The sequence below is a fragment of the Cyanistes caeruleus genome, chromosome 1 (genome assembly GCF_971803275.1).
Source record: "Cyanistes caeruleus chromosome 1, bCyaCae1.hap1.1, whole genome shotgun sequence".
Classification (NCBI taxonomy): domain Eukaryota; kingdom Metazoa; phylum Chordata; class Aves; order Passeriformes; family Paridae; genus Cyanistes; species Cyanistes caeruleus.
In genome coordinates, this window is record NC_141701.1 from 111,488,195 (window position 1) to 111,504,791 (window position 16,597).

General features: G+C 38.0%; 1 protein-coding gene across 1 annotated transcript in view; it reads left to right on the plus strand.

The window, feature by feature from the left end:
- Positions 1-16,597, plus strand: part of OSBPL10 (oxysterol binding protein like 10) — a 113,620-nt gene that overhangs the window by 46,932 nt on the left and 50,091 nt on the right. The window lies entirely within an intron of this gene.

Sequence of the window (16,597 nt, forward strand, 5' to 3'; positions counted from 1 at the left end):
ATACAAATGTTTAGTTGGCAAAATGACACATATAATAAATGTTTCTGTTATGCAATTGGAATTTCACCTTTTTTCAAATTTTAGTAAGTTAAAACTGAGCATAAGTATGGAGCTTTTGACTGCTATAAAAAATTTATGTTTTAGTATTTGACCTACTTTTGTATAGTGTTGAATTGAAAAGGAGCTCAGGAGTATTACTTTTCATCGTAATGTAATTTTTTATGCTGTTTAATATTGTTCTCTTAAATCAGATTTTTGCTTATTAACTTGGTGTTAATAGCATAGTCTACACTGATTTAAGGAATGTTACATCAAAACTAAAATTAACCATACATTAACTTGTGAGAAATTATCTGCATTGTATTGCATTTTATGCAGAATTATTACAGATCCTACCTCTTTATTTGGACCATAACTTAGCATTAAAGTGGTACTTTAAACTAATTTTTTAGTAAGTGATTTTATGGCAACCCAAGTCTCTGTGGTCTTGAAATTTAATTCTGTTTTTTTTAACTGTGCATATTATTATCCTGTTAGAAATTTATGATAAGAGTTATGCTTTCAGATTTCTTTACTGTAGGTGGTTAAAATTAACTGGAAGGTTGAGTCAAGTGGCCACATCACACTTCATATTAAATTTTAGCTGTCACTGAACTAAATAATAGTGACAGAACGGTCAGAATGGTGTTTATTTTGGCTGAGAGTGTCTGACTCTTGTACAACCTCTGCCATTGTTGTTAAAGAACCAAGAAGGAGCCAAGTGTGTGAAGATTTTGTAGTAATTTATATTATTTACAGGCACTTAGAGAATGTCTAGAAAAGAAGTCTAGAGAAAAATTTCTTCCCCCAGTTTAAAAAATAATTATGAATTTAAAAAGGATAATGAAGGATTTTCTGGTCATTTTGAAATGTGTTTGTTACAATTTTTGATGCCCTGACTAGTCATCAGCATGGGTTTCTGCACATTTGGTACAGGGAGGTCCAGATTTCACGAGGCCTCTACCAGTGTCACATCTCTTTTATGTGCCAGAGGGCAGTCCTAGAACTTGGCAAGGACTGCTTTTTGGTAAGATGACAGTCCTAATGCTTCTTGCACGTCTTTTTCCATATATAATCAGTTACTATTTGATTCCTGCAGGAATTATGCAGCTAAGTGATAGCTCTTTGCCTCCTTCCTTACAGTATAGGGAAATCTAGGACTTGCACCTAGGGCTTCATGGAATGAGATTTAACAGCAATTTTGTGAGGCTGCAGTTGTCTGATTTTATGTGGTTATTGGGAGAAAGAGATGATTCTAGAACACTTAGGGGGATTTTTCAAGTGAGATATCAATGTCCTCAGGTTGCTGTAATATTTGGATAGCAAAGTTAGGAACTGTGACTCGCTACTGCTGGCAAAAAGGGGATGCTGTTGTCTGTGGAGAAGTGTTGTGTCACAGAATTACAGTGCTGTGCAGGCATCATTGTAGGTGACAAAGGAGATGTGGTACTTTAACCACTTGAGGAAACATTCAGACTTGTAGGACTTTCACATGTGTGAACTTTATGTGAAGACACACACCAAGCTGTGTGTTGATGTTAAAGCTTTGTACTAAATGTTTAAAGCTGGTAGTGGGGGAAATCTTGATGGTTTTTGACCTATGCCAAATTTTACTTTGCAGCTTTGAAAAAGTCAGGCTTTGCATTTTATTTCAATCTTTTTTTGTCCTTTTGTTTTTTCTGAAAGTATGTACATGGAAAGGTCCCTGGGTAAGGTCTAATGTGAGTCCTAGCAAAAAGAATGCTGTAACTCCAGATACTCGGCATAGTGTTGAGGTTCTGTGGGATTGTGCAATGAGGGTGCTTGAAAAATAATGGATTCAGCTCCTTGAACAGAACATCATGCTTAGACTGTGTGAAGTATGTACAAAGAACATTTAAAAATCCTGTTAGCAATTTAAGTGTTTTTGAAGGTATGTGTCTAATTTTGTGTAAAATTACTTTGCATAAGTGGGGAGAAATTCTGTATATTGATCATTGCTTTCACTGGCACTTCTTACCTTGATTTTGGAGTGCAGGAAGATGAGAGCTAGCTTTGTAACAAAGATGACCTTTAAGTCTGCATGAGTAATAAATTAAATATTTGCTTTTAGGAGATGAAAATGATTTCATATTCACCTAAGGTATGGAGGTAGGATGGGCTGCTAAGCTGTGCTAACTTCAGTCTTTCTGGCCTGGTAATGCTGGTGCCTTATTGGGGAAGAGCTGATAACCATGGACTGCAGCTACAATAGCACTGCTCAAGTCTGTGTTGCTGTGCCTTTGCTAGTCAGGTATAAAACTAGTTACCTAAAATTATCTCCATTTTTCTTTCTAGATATGTTTTAGTATAAAAAGTTACTTCGTGATGTTTTCTTTGTGGCAGATTGTGGTTGATTCTTTTAACTAGAGTCTTCCTGCATTTCAAAACTAGTGGAATAAATTGACTCTAGATGGATTTCTCAGCTGGACTGACCACGGCATTTCAGCTCTCATAGATACTGAAGAAAGAGTTTATGCTGTTTCAGTTTTGAATTTGAAGTGTCCTGTATTCTGTTCATTTGAGGAAATAATACAGTGGTACAGTGAGTGGTAATTTTGGAAAGGAAGGAAGAGAACACAGAGGAGTGGCCTTTGTTAATTACAGCTCTCTAGTTCTTCCTGGACTTGAATTTAAAATATCTTCCTCCAACCCCCCACTATACATACAGAATTAGTAAAGGCTGATCCTATTGATCATTTTCTATCAAGTACATCATAATATATACAAGATAAGTAGTCTTTAACTATAGGTGGATACTAATCAGAAAATGAGATGTGTTACTGAAGAGATTACATCCTCATAACACTGCATCTGTACTTTATATGGATTTTATATATTACACTTCCATTTGTCTGCAAACTCACTGTCAGAAAATTTTCACTTTAATTATCTGGGTGTGAAAAGCAGAAGAATGGCTCTACTCTAAAACAGGTAATGTAGAACTGCTTGGAAAAAACTCAAACCAAAACCGGCTGTTTCTCGGGAAGCAATTGATACTTCTTGGCTTGAAGAAAAGACAACAGAAAACCTTTGTGTCAGTTTTGTGTCTGTTGAATTGAATACAAAGTGAATGAGGTCTTAATCCTGAATTCAGTAGTTAATATTTATTTGGCACAGAACATGGTAGTGTAAGTTATACTACAGCTACTACTGTTTAACTGTGCTTAGACACACTTTTCGAATTGAGAAATGTTGTAATACAAATTTGTGTTACAGGTACATTTAACAGCTTAGTTGCAGCTGAGCTTGTTGATACCAAAAGGGTTGCTCCCAGCTGGGTTTTAACAGAAGCCATTATGATTTGTTTAGAGGCATTGAATCTGTAGCAGTATAAACCAGTTTCAAACCTAACATGAGGTCTAAAAGGGGCAGCTGCAGGTGTTACCTCTGCACTTTCCTCTGAATTGGTGTTGGCCCCTGTTCTAGAAACCTGTGATCCTTGAACAGTGTGAAAATACCAGTGTGAATACACAGAAATGTTCTTCTGGCTGTACAGCAGTGTTTGTGTGGTTGCCTGCCCTTCATCTCCTTAGAACGAAAAACAGAATTGAGAGCATGCAGAACAGATGCAGTTATTTGCTGCGTTCTGTGGCAGTTTCTTTGGAAGCTGTTTGTCTTGTCTATAGACATCTTCTGTATCTGCTCATTCTGTCTCAAGTTAGTCCCTCTAAGATCAAGAGAAACATGTCTCCTAGGGGAGTACATGGGATGCTTTAATCTCTGACAGTGTCAGTCTGGCACCTCCCAGAGTATTAAATGAACATGTGCTGATAAAAATTATTCACCAAGTAACATTAACTGTCTCACTTTGGGGATGAGGAGATGGAAATTATTCTAATGCTATAAACCAGTTGTTATCATTACATAAACATGAGCTGAATACTTCTCTGATCTCTGAACCTTCACCTTGTGTTTGCAATATGTTTGAGGTCACTAAGAGTGCGTGTAAGTAGCATCTTCCCAAACTACACTTTGTTCTGTGCCTTTGATTTTGTATTCATGTGAAGGTTGAGTCATCCTGGGTTCCAGATACCCAGGCAGGGAGAATTAAGGTTGCTATGGGAATCGTAGAGCAAATGTTCTATTGAAATTACACTGTTTGTCCATATGGGTTATGTCAAGAATGAACCTGGCTCATTATTTTTGATATTTCCTCCTACTGGCCCCCCCTTCAAACCTGAAAAGTATGAGCTATACGAACATGGCTTCTTTTCATGTTTTTTTCAGCCTGTGATTTAGCAGTAATTGAACATGTGCAAAGCTGATAATTTTCCATCATTTAATAAATGGCAATTTATAAATTAGGGATAATACAGTATGTATGATAACTACATTCAGAGATTGGCACAGCATTCATTTTCTTAAGCAATTGCAGAGAAGCCAAGATTATTCTTTACAGTTATTAAAACATTTAATTACATTTCAAGTAAATGATAGGCTCCCAAGGAATCCTGAGAGAAGTTATATTTGAAGGGAATTCAGTCTCCAGTTTGTTTGCCTTCAAAACTGCTACTTAATTCTGCTTTATGTACAAAATTCAACTGTTTTGTTTTATGTGCACATATAAAACAGCATAGCATGTCATATATATACCTGCATTTTTTGAAAACTACAAGGTTGTTTTCTTTCAGAATTATAGCACAAATACTGCAGTAGTTTAAAATCAGAGTTCTCAGTTTGCAAATGAAGCTTTAAAGAAACCATACTTCAGTAAACCTTTACTTGGATGAGGGAATCACATCTCATGGTCTTGTTTTCAGTGCAGGTTTCTGGGGGGCTAGCTGGTGCAGTGATTTTCACAGCAAATCCTGAACAAGGGTGACAAGGGGCATCTTCTGCAACTCTGTAATGCAAATTGCTGCTTCCAAGATACATGGGCCATTTTCTTAACCCACACTTATATGCTATTTTTATTAAATTAAGTATAAGGTATTTTTGAATGTTCTCAGTGGTAATACATGACAATGTAATACTAGGTGGCTAGCCAAGTTTCAGATACTAAGTAGAGAAAGTACTTACATAAATGCCCTCAAGAAGAAAGTAACCATAGAAATGGTTCATATATTTTAAGCATAGCATTAAGTTTACAGTATTATACACTTTTATTGAGGGCTTACTATCATCTTCAGCTCCTTGTGTAACACCTTATGTACTGAACGCTGCTCTAAGACACACAGGAAACATTTTGAGTTTACAACAAACGTGAATTGTAAGCACTGTAGCTCTTCGTTATTTAACAGAGACCTGATTTCTTACAGCTTTTGCTACATGTTCTTACTGTAATGCTTGTCTTGCAGGTGTTGAATGCTTTGGAAACTGTGCTGCATAGGTGCTGTTCAGCAGCTGCTTGCCTGCTTCTTGGTTGTGATTCTGATTTCTGGCAGTATGCTTTTAAAAAATGGCTAATTAAGATGATGGCTAGCATCCAACAAACAAACCTGAACTACATATGCCCAAATCTGTTATATGCTTTAAAGAAGAATTTTATTATAGGTACTAGATGTATACCTGTCATTGGTTAATTATTTTTAATTTTCATTATGGTTCATGCATTTCTCCCTTCCCTGTGCCACTTTCTAGGAAGCACAGTCATATGTTCTTACACATACTTAGTATATTTTTCTGGTGTTACCTCCTGTGTTTTCAGATTACTGCTTACAGTTTCTCTCCAAGAACCCCAATTATCCAATTGCAGTTTTATTGATAGGTCTAGGCTGACAGACACAAACCAGATGGATTTGTGGAGAAGTTGCTGTATAAATGTGCTTCAGCCATATTCCAGTGTGTCACAAAATGGCTACTCAAAATTATGGTAGTGTAGGTTGAGGCTACTCAGAATTATGGTAGTGTATGTTGAATCACTTTAGTGTGGTAAAGTTAATGATGTCAACTTAAACCAGCTGACAGTCAGCTTTTATACATGGGGAGAAGTCAAATGGATGGATTTGGAATGCTTTGTCACAACCTATAGAGGTATGCTTTATGGAATTCCAACCCAGGAATGGTAAGATTAGATAGCCTTGATACTGACAGCTCACTGACATCTCAGAAAACATGAGGTGAATTGACTGCAAGACGGGGAAGTAATATCTACACACACTTCAGAGTTTTTTAAATGACAGAAGCAAAATTCAGTTTTATGCTTGGACACTACAAGTTATGTGGCTAATTGGGAGGAGGGGTGAAAGGATCTGGAAGAAGTCTTGGGAAAGGGAAGAAGCTCTGGGGCTTTACATCAGAAGTTTGCATACTGTATGGGATATTGGACTTCTCTGAGTGGCAGTATGTATGTTTGTATATTCCCAGGTAGAATGGAATAATAATAATAATACTAATAAAATTTTTAAAAGATTCAGAGTTACTTTTCCCAGCACCACGTACTCACAGAAGCTTCGTGCATCTTTGAAGCTACTCATGTTGAAATGTGTAATTTATGTTCAATATGGCCTTTTCTCTTCTGAAGACTAATTTCACTCAAAGTCCAAACCCTACCTTTTATCAGTTGTCTCCTGTGTTGCAGTAAGCTGAGAAAATTTTCCTGCTGATGTTGCCCTAATGGCTAGCAGTAACATTTTAGGAGCTCTTTGGAATGCTTGAAATTCACAAATGAGCCTAAATTCCTGATAATCAAAATACGCTTTCCAGATCAGGGCTATAGCTGTCAACTTCAGCAAAATGATCCTTCTGAAGTGTAAGAAAAACTGCTACTCAGAAGAGCCCACAGAATAACATCTGCTCATGAGTAACGTTTAATGACTAAAAATAATGACTTTGCGAGGTAATTTTTGTAGTAAAATTGCATAAGAATAATTTCCCACAAAGTTCTTTTTATAAACTGCTCTTAGTGCTGTATTCTGTGGTTTAAAATAGAACATTGTGCTCCCTGCTTGGCTAGATGGCAGCCAGCTGCCAACCAAGATTTACTTGAATTTGTGGACTCCTTCCTTTTGCTTCTCTAATTTTTTGGTTCTGGATCACTGAAAGCTACTTGAGGTGGGGGAAACAACCTTGGGAGCTGTTCTTTCTCAATCAAATCTCTTGTGATTTTTTTCCTCAAGATCCCGACTCTCTGCTTCCACTGAGTTCTGTTTGACAGTAAATGCAAAATCTCAATAGATGGCTATTAGTAGGATATGGTTAATAGAAAATACTCAGGAGAAGGGACCAGTGTGAGGGAACCCAGCACTTACTAGTTGTTTTTGTACCAAATGTCTTGTTTACCAGATACATGGAGTATTCACAGGGAGTTCTAACACAACAGGCAAAAGAGGAAACCTGTCACGTCCCCTGCAACAGGCCCTGATTCCCCAACACCTCCCTCCAGTGGCAAAGTCACTACTTTGATTCTGATCATTTTGCAGAAAAATAGCTTCCTCATTCTGATTTGTGGGAAAATGCAGTGCTCATTCATACAATTTGTCTGAATCACATACTTTTCACTTGTGTATTTCTTATGGCAGCCAGCTCTTTGTAAAAAGATTTTACTTCTCACCTAAGGATATGTGGTGTGGCTCTATGAAACACTCTTAGACAGCTGTCACTATCAGAAGAATTTTATTTTTCTCTACTGTTTAGTACTTTGGTTTGTTTGTAAATCTTCTTCCACAGGGAAAACAACATGAAGTTGATGTCTCTTTGTGAGGGAGAAGTGTTCTTCAGATTTAGGCAGCAAGAAGGTATTCTCAGTTAAAAGATTTTGGGAGAATGACCGGAAAAGCTTCTTTCCCCTCCCATTTTTTCCCCCTCCTGTATAATAGGAAGCCACTCACGGAAAGCTGAGTATATATCAGAGTACTGATTAAGACTAAAAGCATCCTCTAGTTTAGAAAACCCAAGATTGTCTGTGTGCTTAAATATTCTCTGGCAAAATCTGAACTTTTTGTCCTAGTCTTGTCTGCATGGACACAAGGTCTTTTCCTCACCCCTGCCCCCAGTTGCCTTCCTGTCATTCAGTAGCTCATTTCTCAGGTGAGGAGGACAAATTGAGTACAGAAAGTTTGCATTTAACCTTATGTCTGGGGTTGTTATGTGTGGTAAGGAGGTAGCAAAGGAAAGCATTTGATTTGTTTTGGCTGATGTTGGTGGGCTGTTTTGCTGAGATTTCTGGAGGCATTCTCAGGGATCCTGCCAGAACTGCTTTGATCCTCTTTACTAACCATTTGTGTTGCAAGGGCTGTGGAGCTCTCTCTGCTGCCTCTCTGCTTCCCAGATGAAAAAAGCAGACTTCTTTAGAAACTCAGAACACTCAGATTGTCTTTGGGAGTGTTTTGCATCCAAGTAAAGTTCATGTGAAGTCCCAGAGAACACTGGCAATCACAGATATCATATAATTTTTGGTGTTTGGAGATAGATCTGTTAAATTTATCCTGTCTTTCATTCTTCTGAACAGGATGATGCTTTTGTAAAACAGGTAGTTAAGTTAGGTCAGCTCACTTTTTTGCTGTGCTTCTGCCTATTTTTAAAGGGAAGAAGGGGGGAGCTGCTTCTCATAAACCGGAGCTGCAACCAACTGAGAATTTCTTGGGAGGTTAGATTAGTTTTCCTCCTCTGCCACAGCGTGTTGTGTTTAAGGCTTCCAGACCATTCAGCTAAAAAAGACCCGTGTCTCCCTTTTCCTGTCTCCCCCAAATCTGGTAACTTTGTTGACTGAAGCAATAGTATTCAGACCTACAAAATACGAAGTCTTACTATTGTAGCTGTGCAACTAATAACAAGGGAGCTTGCAGGCATGATTGATAAACTACTGGATAGTAGGCCAAAGAGAAGTCTGTAGTTCATCAAATGATTAATGAATGTTGTCTGTGAAAAACAGAATTATATTACATTGAGAAGATATGCAGTAAGTGTCCAAGTTTCAAAGTCCAATTTGAAGATACAAAATAGGAATCAAAGGCTTAAAAAAAGGAGCATAGTTGCATGTTTAGTATATGAAAAATTTAACTAGACAATTCAAAATTTTCATGACAGAAATAGGTAAATAGGTGCTGTTCTCTGGAGGGTAAACCCTGTGCTGGTGTTTGTGGAGAGCTCCACAAACCAGGAGGTGCTGATGATGACCAGTGGGACAGCAGCAGATTGGTAAGAGTAGCTGAGAACAGGAAACAATTGAGCCAGCCTGCCTCCTCCACTCCCTGGTTTTCTGGTTGTCTTAGACATGGCTTTTAGACCCAGTCCTGATGACATTTGATGTTTGCTCTGTAAGGTTTTCCTCACAAGGAACCACCCTGTGGAGCCCATGGTGAGAAGGCTGAGCACAAAAAGCCAAAACAAAACCCCAAAGGAAATAATGTTTTGTTAGCTGAGACAATGAAGATATGTAACAACTGCCTTTTCAGATTTTACCGTAACAAAGATTGTGGGTTCCTGGTTAGGGAAAAGACAACAAAATAATAGATGGGGGTGGAGAAATCTTGTTTTTCATTCTCCTCTGATGGAAAAAAAATAAATTGTGAAAGCAGAGGCAAGGAATGAAGAGAAAAGAAATGTGCCCTGGTGATTAGCTTCCATCCTGATTGTCAGAGGTATAGTTCCGTTTGTTCCATCACTCTTTGTGTCTCTGTCTGCAAATTACATGCCAAATGAAAATTAACTTGCTCCTTTGAAGCTTTGTTGATAGGGTGTATGTGTCTGAGCCTTAATAGCTATTATATAACAAGTCATTGCAATTTTAATGTTCATTGTTTGCTTCATTAAAATAATTAAGGTCAAGCTGGCTGCTATCCTGAGGTGATGATAATGGAGAATTTTGTGCTTTTTCCTGGTAATGGGAAGGAAGCAGTAAATGGGAAAGGACAGCTGATACGGATGTCATTATCTGGTTCCATCTTTCCAAGATGCTCTCAAAGTATCTTACTGTTCTAGGATCCTTCCTTAAAACATTTTTTGTCATTAGCATAGTAATGTTCACAGAGTCTGCTGTGGGTCTTTCTCCAGATTGAAGCTTTGTGGGTAGAACTCTTTCCCGTTTACAGTTTAAGGAGGTTCTTTTTGGTCTGAAGGTCAGGTTTTATTACAAGCAAAGTATACAGATATGTTACTGGTGGTCATCTGGTCTTGTATGTGCTTTTACACTGGACCAAAAGCTGAAGTGCAAAATCATCTTGATAAGGGATTTCTGTTAGCTATTGGAGTACTTGCAGCAGCAACCTCTGTTCTTAGTTACCTGCCTTAGTTATATATTCAGCTGTAATTTTGTCTTCCTGGGTTGCATGCTATAGATGAAATCCCATTGAAAGATCTGTTACATGACTTTACTGAAGAGTGAAGTCTGTAAATCCTTGTCAGAAAATTTTTGTCAAGTAGTAAGATGAACATACCAATTAACCTTGAGTAGTCTGAGAATGCTCTTCAGTAGTTAAGTCAAGGCAAAAGTTCAGTTGCTCTGCAGTGGTTGTGCCTAACTCAAAACAACAGTGCATTAAATTTGAAAAATAAATTAATAAATTCACTTTTACTGCATTTATACAAGTTACCTTCATTTGCTAGACATCTCAGTTGATGAGATATACTTTCTGAGCTGATGTTTAATGGTATTTACGGGAGTCTCCTTGCATGTGTGTTGATGCTCTTTCCTTTTTCAGAATAAATAATGGAAAGTGGGCAAGTTTAATGGAAGTGGTGTTGGATTTGTGAATATGAGCTGAATTGGTAGCCAGTGTGTCCATTTAGTGACTGATGTGATTGCTTTAGTGACACTGGAGTTCCAGGTATCAGTATCTTACATTTTGATATATTCTTGATAGATATATTCTACTACTTACACTGGCTGTTTTAACTTTCAATTTTTGCAATATGACAGTTTGTGGTGTTGATGAAATACAGGTCAAGATTGCAAGAGGAGCTCAAGGTCAGAATTGATGACTGCATTAGCAGCGTGTTCATGTGGCAACACAATATATCACATTTACAGTGACTTAGAAGGTTTTCATTTCTTTTGTATGGACTCTTCTGTTCTTAATTTGCTTTTGCTTTTAAGAAAAGAGGTATTTTCTATGAAATGAAAGAAAAAACCCCAAACTCCTGTGAAATATGAATGTTTAGCAATGGTTAAATATCCTGACCCATGTATCACTTGTGACTTACTCTAGAGTAGCTTGAAAAGCTGGTCTTACCTCCTGTCCTTTCCCAGTGTTTTCTGAAAAGTTATTTTTCTAGTACTATTTTCTAAAAAGCAAAAAAACTGTATTTCCAGAAAGTGTGTGTGTGCATGTGTTAGAGACTGTGTTCTCATATTAGAAAAACCCACCACAAATGATGCGCCAACCACAATCAAATCCTGCCAAAAAGAGAGTGCAGCAGCAAACTGGCTATTTCCCAGTCTTTAAAAGCAGTAAACTTCACAAGGACAGCTTGACTTTAAGGAAGTGATGCATGTTGCATTTCTATTACTATTTGTCTAAAGATTTTTCCACACAACTGTTTATTTTTACAGATGCTCTGTTTTTCATATAAGTACTTTTTATTGTGTTGTTTATTTTCCCATGTTTTAATAACTGTTTTCAACTTGAATGCAGTCAATAATGGAAAGGATTTAAAAATAAAAATCCCTGCATTAAATCTTTCAGAGAAATTGCCTACAGATAAGTTGTCAGACCACGTGCTGCTGGTGATGGTGCACAAAGATTACTATGGTAAAGAAAGAGAGTTATTAACTGATTGAGCAGAATGTCTCTATCATGAATGATTTCTACCCATGTCACAGAGGAGCTTGATGATACAGAATTTCTGTGGGTTTTCAGTGCTAAAAAAACATTATTTTTTTCTCTGGAGTGTTTTGGATTTTTCTTCGTGCATGGGTAGGCATATCTTAATACTGACTATAAAAGGATTCAATTATATTATCAACAATATTTAAAGTACATTTGTACAACATTTAAACTAAATTTGAACTAAAATTGAGATTGCTCATATGTGTATTGGACTGTGGCTGGCATGGTCTGAAGAATCTCATGTTTTATATTCTATAAGGAAGGTAGGGTGATCTGAAGTGTTTAAATCATTATGCAGAAAGACAGGATTATTGGTGATGCTACTTGTTTTCTTGGCCAGCTCCACATGGCCCCTGTGACAAAGGGAGAGTGTCTGCTTGGCCTGTGAGGTAATATGGCTGATGTCATTCTTCCTTGGCTTTGACCTGAAGTCACTGCCTTGGGAGGTGCCCCGCTGGCAGCTGTGGATTGAGAAGTTTTACAGATGGCATAAAGCTGGTGCTTGCTTTAGGTTATTGTGATGCACTGTGTTAATTGGGCAAAATCCTGTAGGATCAATAATTCTAGAAAGAAAGGTGCTCTGATGATACACGTTTGTCCTAGACAAACAGACTTACGCCTGTTAGTCTTGGAGTCCTCATAACAAAAGCATTTTAAATAAAATCGTGTCAAAAGCAATCATATGCTCTTAAATTCAGGTGTGGCTATTCAGTTTTCTTCCTTTGAAGTTTCTATTTATTTTTGTTGTCGGATGGGAGGAAAAATCTGAATAGAGATTATTTATTATTATACTTAATAATTTGGAATCTCTCCCTTATTCTAGTTTCAGAAGCAAATTGAAGCCTTAAATCAACACTGGCATTCAGATTTTTTAAGATGATTTCTCTGTGTGGGAAAGATTAATGTATCATCTAGTGTATTAACAAAATGTCGAATTCCTGTATTTTTTCTTTTAGCATGGCAAATACACTTCAATTCTTCATTTTAACTTCCTAAATTAATTTTTAATAACTAATTTTAGCTTATTTACCGCATGAAAGAATCTTATCTTTCATCTTATTATATCTGAAATAAATTTCTTTGCAAACCTAGGTTATCTCATGGCTTTTTCTGCTTATCTTCCACATACTGTGGAAATAACCTTGAGAATTAGTAATTTCTTCTTACAATTTGTATTCTTGTCACATAAGTGTTTGGTCTCTTGCATCCTGATTGGCTATGTGCTCACAACAGGCAAGAGCACAGTTCTCAGTTCCAGCTGAGAAGGAGTAGGTAGCAGTTGCTGTGGTTGGGGTAAGTGGGGAAGGCAATTACAAAGGATGTTAACTTCCTTCTGAGAGGAGGAAGCAGGCAGCAACCAAAGCTGTGGGTTGTCTGTTTTGGAGCAAGTGGTAGGGAGGGGATGACCTAGTGAGGAAAATCATCACAGATGTTTGCTGTTGCATTCTGCCATTCATGAGATGGTCATTGGATGGCAGGTTTCCTTGAGTGTAGTGTTCTTCAGGAGAATTGTATTGGCTTTGTGTGGCAAGGCTTTGGTATGAGAAGGGCCACAGGCATGGCTTCTGTGAGAAGCTGCCAGAAGCTTCCCCATGTGTGACAGAACTAAGGCCAGCTGGCTCCGAGGTGGACCAACAGTTGGCCAAGCCCATTGGCCACAGGGTTTGAGCCTCTGGGATAACATTTAAGAAGGGGGGAGAAACTGCTGCTCAACAGGAGCCAGAGAAGAGAGGAGTAAGAATATGTGAGAGAAGCAACTGTAGACACCAAAGCCAGTGATGAAGGAGGGGGAAGGCGGTGTTCCAGGTACTGGAGCAGGGATCTGTGGTGCAGCCCATGGTAAAGCAAGATGTCTCCTTCTACACCCCATGGGGTTCCATGGTGAGCAGAGATCCACCTGCATCCTGTGGAGGACCCTGGCAGAACAGGTGGATGCCTGAAAGAGGCTGTGACCCTGTGGGAAGCTCAGGGTGAAGCATTTGCTGACAGGACTTGTGACCCTGCGAAAGACCTGTGCTGGAGCAGTTGGTGCAGTTCTGTTTCCTGTGCTAGACCAGGCAAAGAGAGCAAGGAGGATGGAGTGACAATGTGTCATGAACAGGCTGTAACTTCCCCTCTGCTGCTCTGGGGATGGAGGTAGTGAAACTGGGAATGAAGTTAAGCCTGGGAAAAGGGAGGGGTGGGGGGAAAGTAAGATTTGGTTTTATTTTCTCGTTACCTTACTCTGATTGGTACTAATTACACTGATTTCCATGAGTTGAGTCTGTTTTACCTGTGATGGCAATTGGGTGATCTCCTTGTCCTTATCTTGACCCCCAAACTTTCTGTTGTTCAGCCAAGGAGGGGAAGTGGTGGGCACTGGGTAACCAGCCCAAGTCAATCCACTACAAGAACAAAGACAATACCTAAGAGTTTCTGACAGGCTAAAAGGTCTGAATCTCTTTCATGCTTCAGGAGCAGCTGTTAATAGGGAACACAGGTCATCTCCTCATTCTGCATCAGGCAGAAGATGGAGAAAGAAGAAAACCATGCATTTGACCTGGTGTCTTCATAGGATGAGGCTTCCTCTTCCTGAACATTTTGCAATTAAGAATATGCAAGCCTAATAATGCCTAATATTTGCACACATATAATTCCTTTTAATACATGTAGTCCTCCTGATGGTTCTTTCAGGTTTTTTTACTGTACCTCTATCATAAAGTTGTATTCTTGAAATTTCAGTGCATTTCTGAGAATGTGCAGTTGTTTTGTAATAGTATGAGAAGAACCGTAGGTGAAGAATAGTAGAAGAAAAGTAGGTAAAGAGGAGGTGTCAAATCCAGAACAAGGGTGGAAAGAGAAATGGATTAATATTTGGTGAGGAGACAGGGGCAAATAGCTTTTGTTGTTGTTACAGAGAGAGAGACACTACTTTGAGCTGTCTGTATTTGCAAATGGGAAGGATGGAGAATTGTAAGGTGCTAAAATAACCCCAAGTAAGAGCAAAGTCATTTAAAATTAGGCAAGTTGTATCACTTTGGAAAAGAAAAGTTAAGAACTTCCCTTTCTCAAAGTCAAAGCTTTTCATTCTGGTTTTGAAACAAGCTTAAAGTGCTAGTAAATCAAGCATTTTGCCTCTCCTCTCCTGGGAGAAAGCAAAAAACAGACCCACCAGTAAGACAGAGGATGATGCTATAACTGCTTGACTTAGTGGCTCTCCTGTCAAGGGTTAATGTATTTAATGAGTTTCATCTGGTATGGTTTGGTGTTTTTGTGGTAGCTTCTCCTTGATTTACTCTCTGTAGAACAACTACACTTCAGCTCTTCTGAAACCTTTAGTCAAAATCTTTAAAAAAAATTGGCAAATGTAAAAGAAGTTCAGTTATTTCAATAATATGTGTAATTTCCTTATCCTTTTTGCCATGGAGTTGATCAGTCACTTTAGAATGGAGGGGTTCTTAATCTTTGTTCTGGACATTCAGCACCTTAAACAGTGTGGTTTTGATCAGTGCTTGAGCAGTGAATGTTCAAGTTCTAATACTTTAAAACCTATACAGATGTTGCAGTTCCAGATATCTTCTGCTGTGTCAGGTCTGTAGACCAGCTGCTGGTATCACAGCTGTAGCATGAAACTAGGTAGCAAGGAAAAGGTGAATCAAAAGGCTGCTTTAAAGCTATCTTAGGGCAGCTAGAAAACAGTAAGACTTGGACCAACACCTAGTTTTGGATAAAGGTAGAATAAATAATTGATTTTATTGAAATTTTTCCTCTTCTAAGAAGAATACAGCTGACAAAAGCCTGTAAAGTTTTAGGCTGGGTGATAGCTGCAAACGTTCAGTTAATTTTCCAAATGTTTTTTAAACTCCCTGACAGATTTATCCTATGCTCCTGTCTTACCTGCAGAAGAATATAGTCCTTTATCAAGGGAGAGGGGAAAATGGAAATGTTTGACGTTTTCAAAGTTTTGCTTTTGGTTTTATTTTTATTTTTTATGGAAGAAAATCTTAGATTTGTAAGCTGTTTCCACCAAAAAAAAAAAAAAAAAAAAAAGTAGGAAAACTAGTCACTTGGAAATTAAAATAGAACATTTCTGTCACTTTGAAGTATGAGAAAGTCAGGTTTTCAATTTCACACTCTTATGCAGAATGGGAAAAGGAGAGAAGCAGTTTCCCATACAATTATATTGTTTAGCCTTCCAGGGAGATGGTCATCTTTTTTCTCCTGGCTGTTCCCTCTGTTTGCCTCCTTGTGCTCTTACCATGAAGGAGGAATACTAGCAAAGGTGTGTGTCTGTGGTATTTTTGTTTTGTCTTTGAAGCCTTGTCCATCTGTGGAGCTGAGGTTCATGCTGTGTGACTTCTGAAAGTAGAGCATTGCCTGGGATTGATTCTGTGGGTCCCTAAAGCTGCATATTGGAGGGGTCTGTGTCACCTACTGACAGGTCCTGTTTTCTGCCAAAGGGAATTTTCTGTAGCTTTTACTGAAGTTTTGGCCTCTGTTTTAAGTGTTGATTATTAAAATGTCATGTTAACCTTCTGCAAGGCATTTGGCTAAATTTATGATCTGCAACAACAGTTTCTTGTGTAATTCTAGTCTTTTTTTGCAAGAGTGGTTATTTGCATATCTGAGCTCAGTTTCCATTTTAGCTTTTCAGTTCACTCAACATATATTTTTTAATCAGTCAGTTTACGGTAGCATAGGAAGGCTGCAGGAAGCACACAGTACTTGAAAATATAATAATGATAATAAAAAAATCATGAAGTTCATAATGCATTTTTATAGTATGGTAGTGTGGACAAATGGAGCTTGAATCTTTGTTTATTACGATGTCTTCAGATAGATTTTTTCTG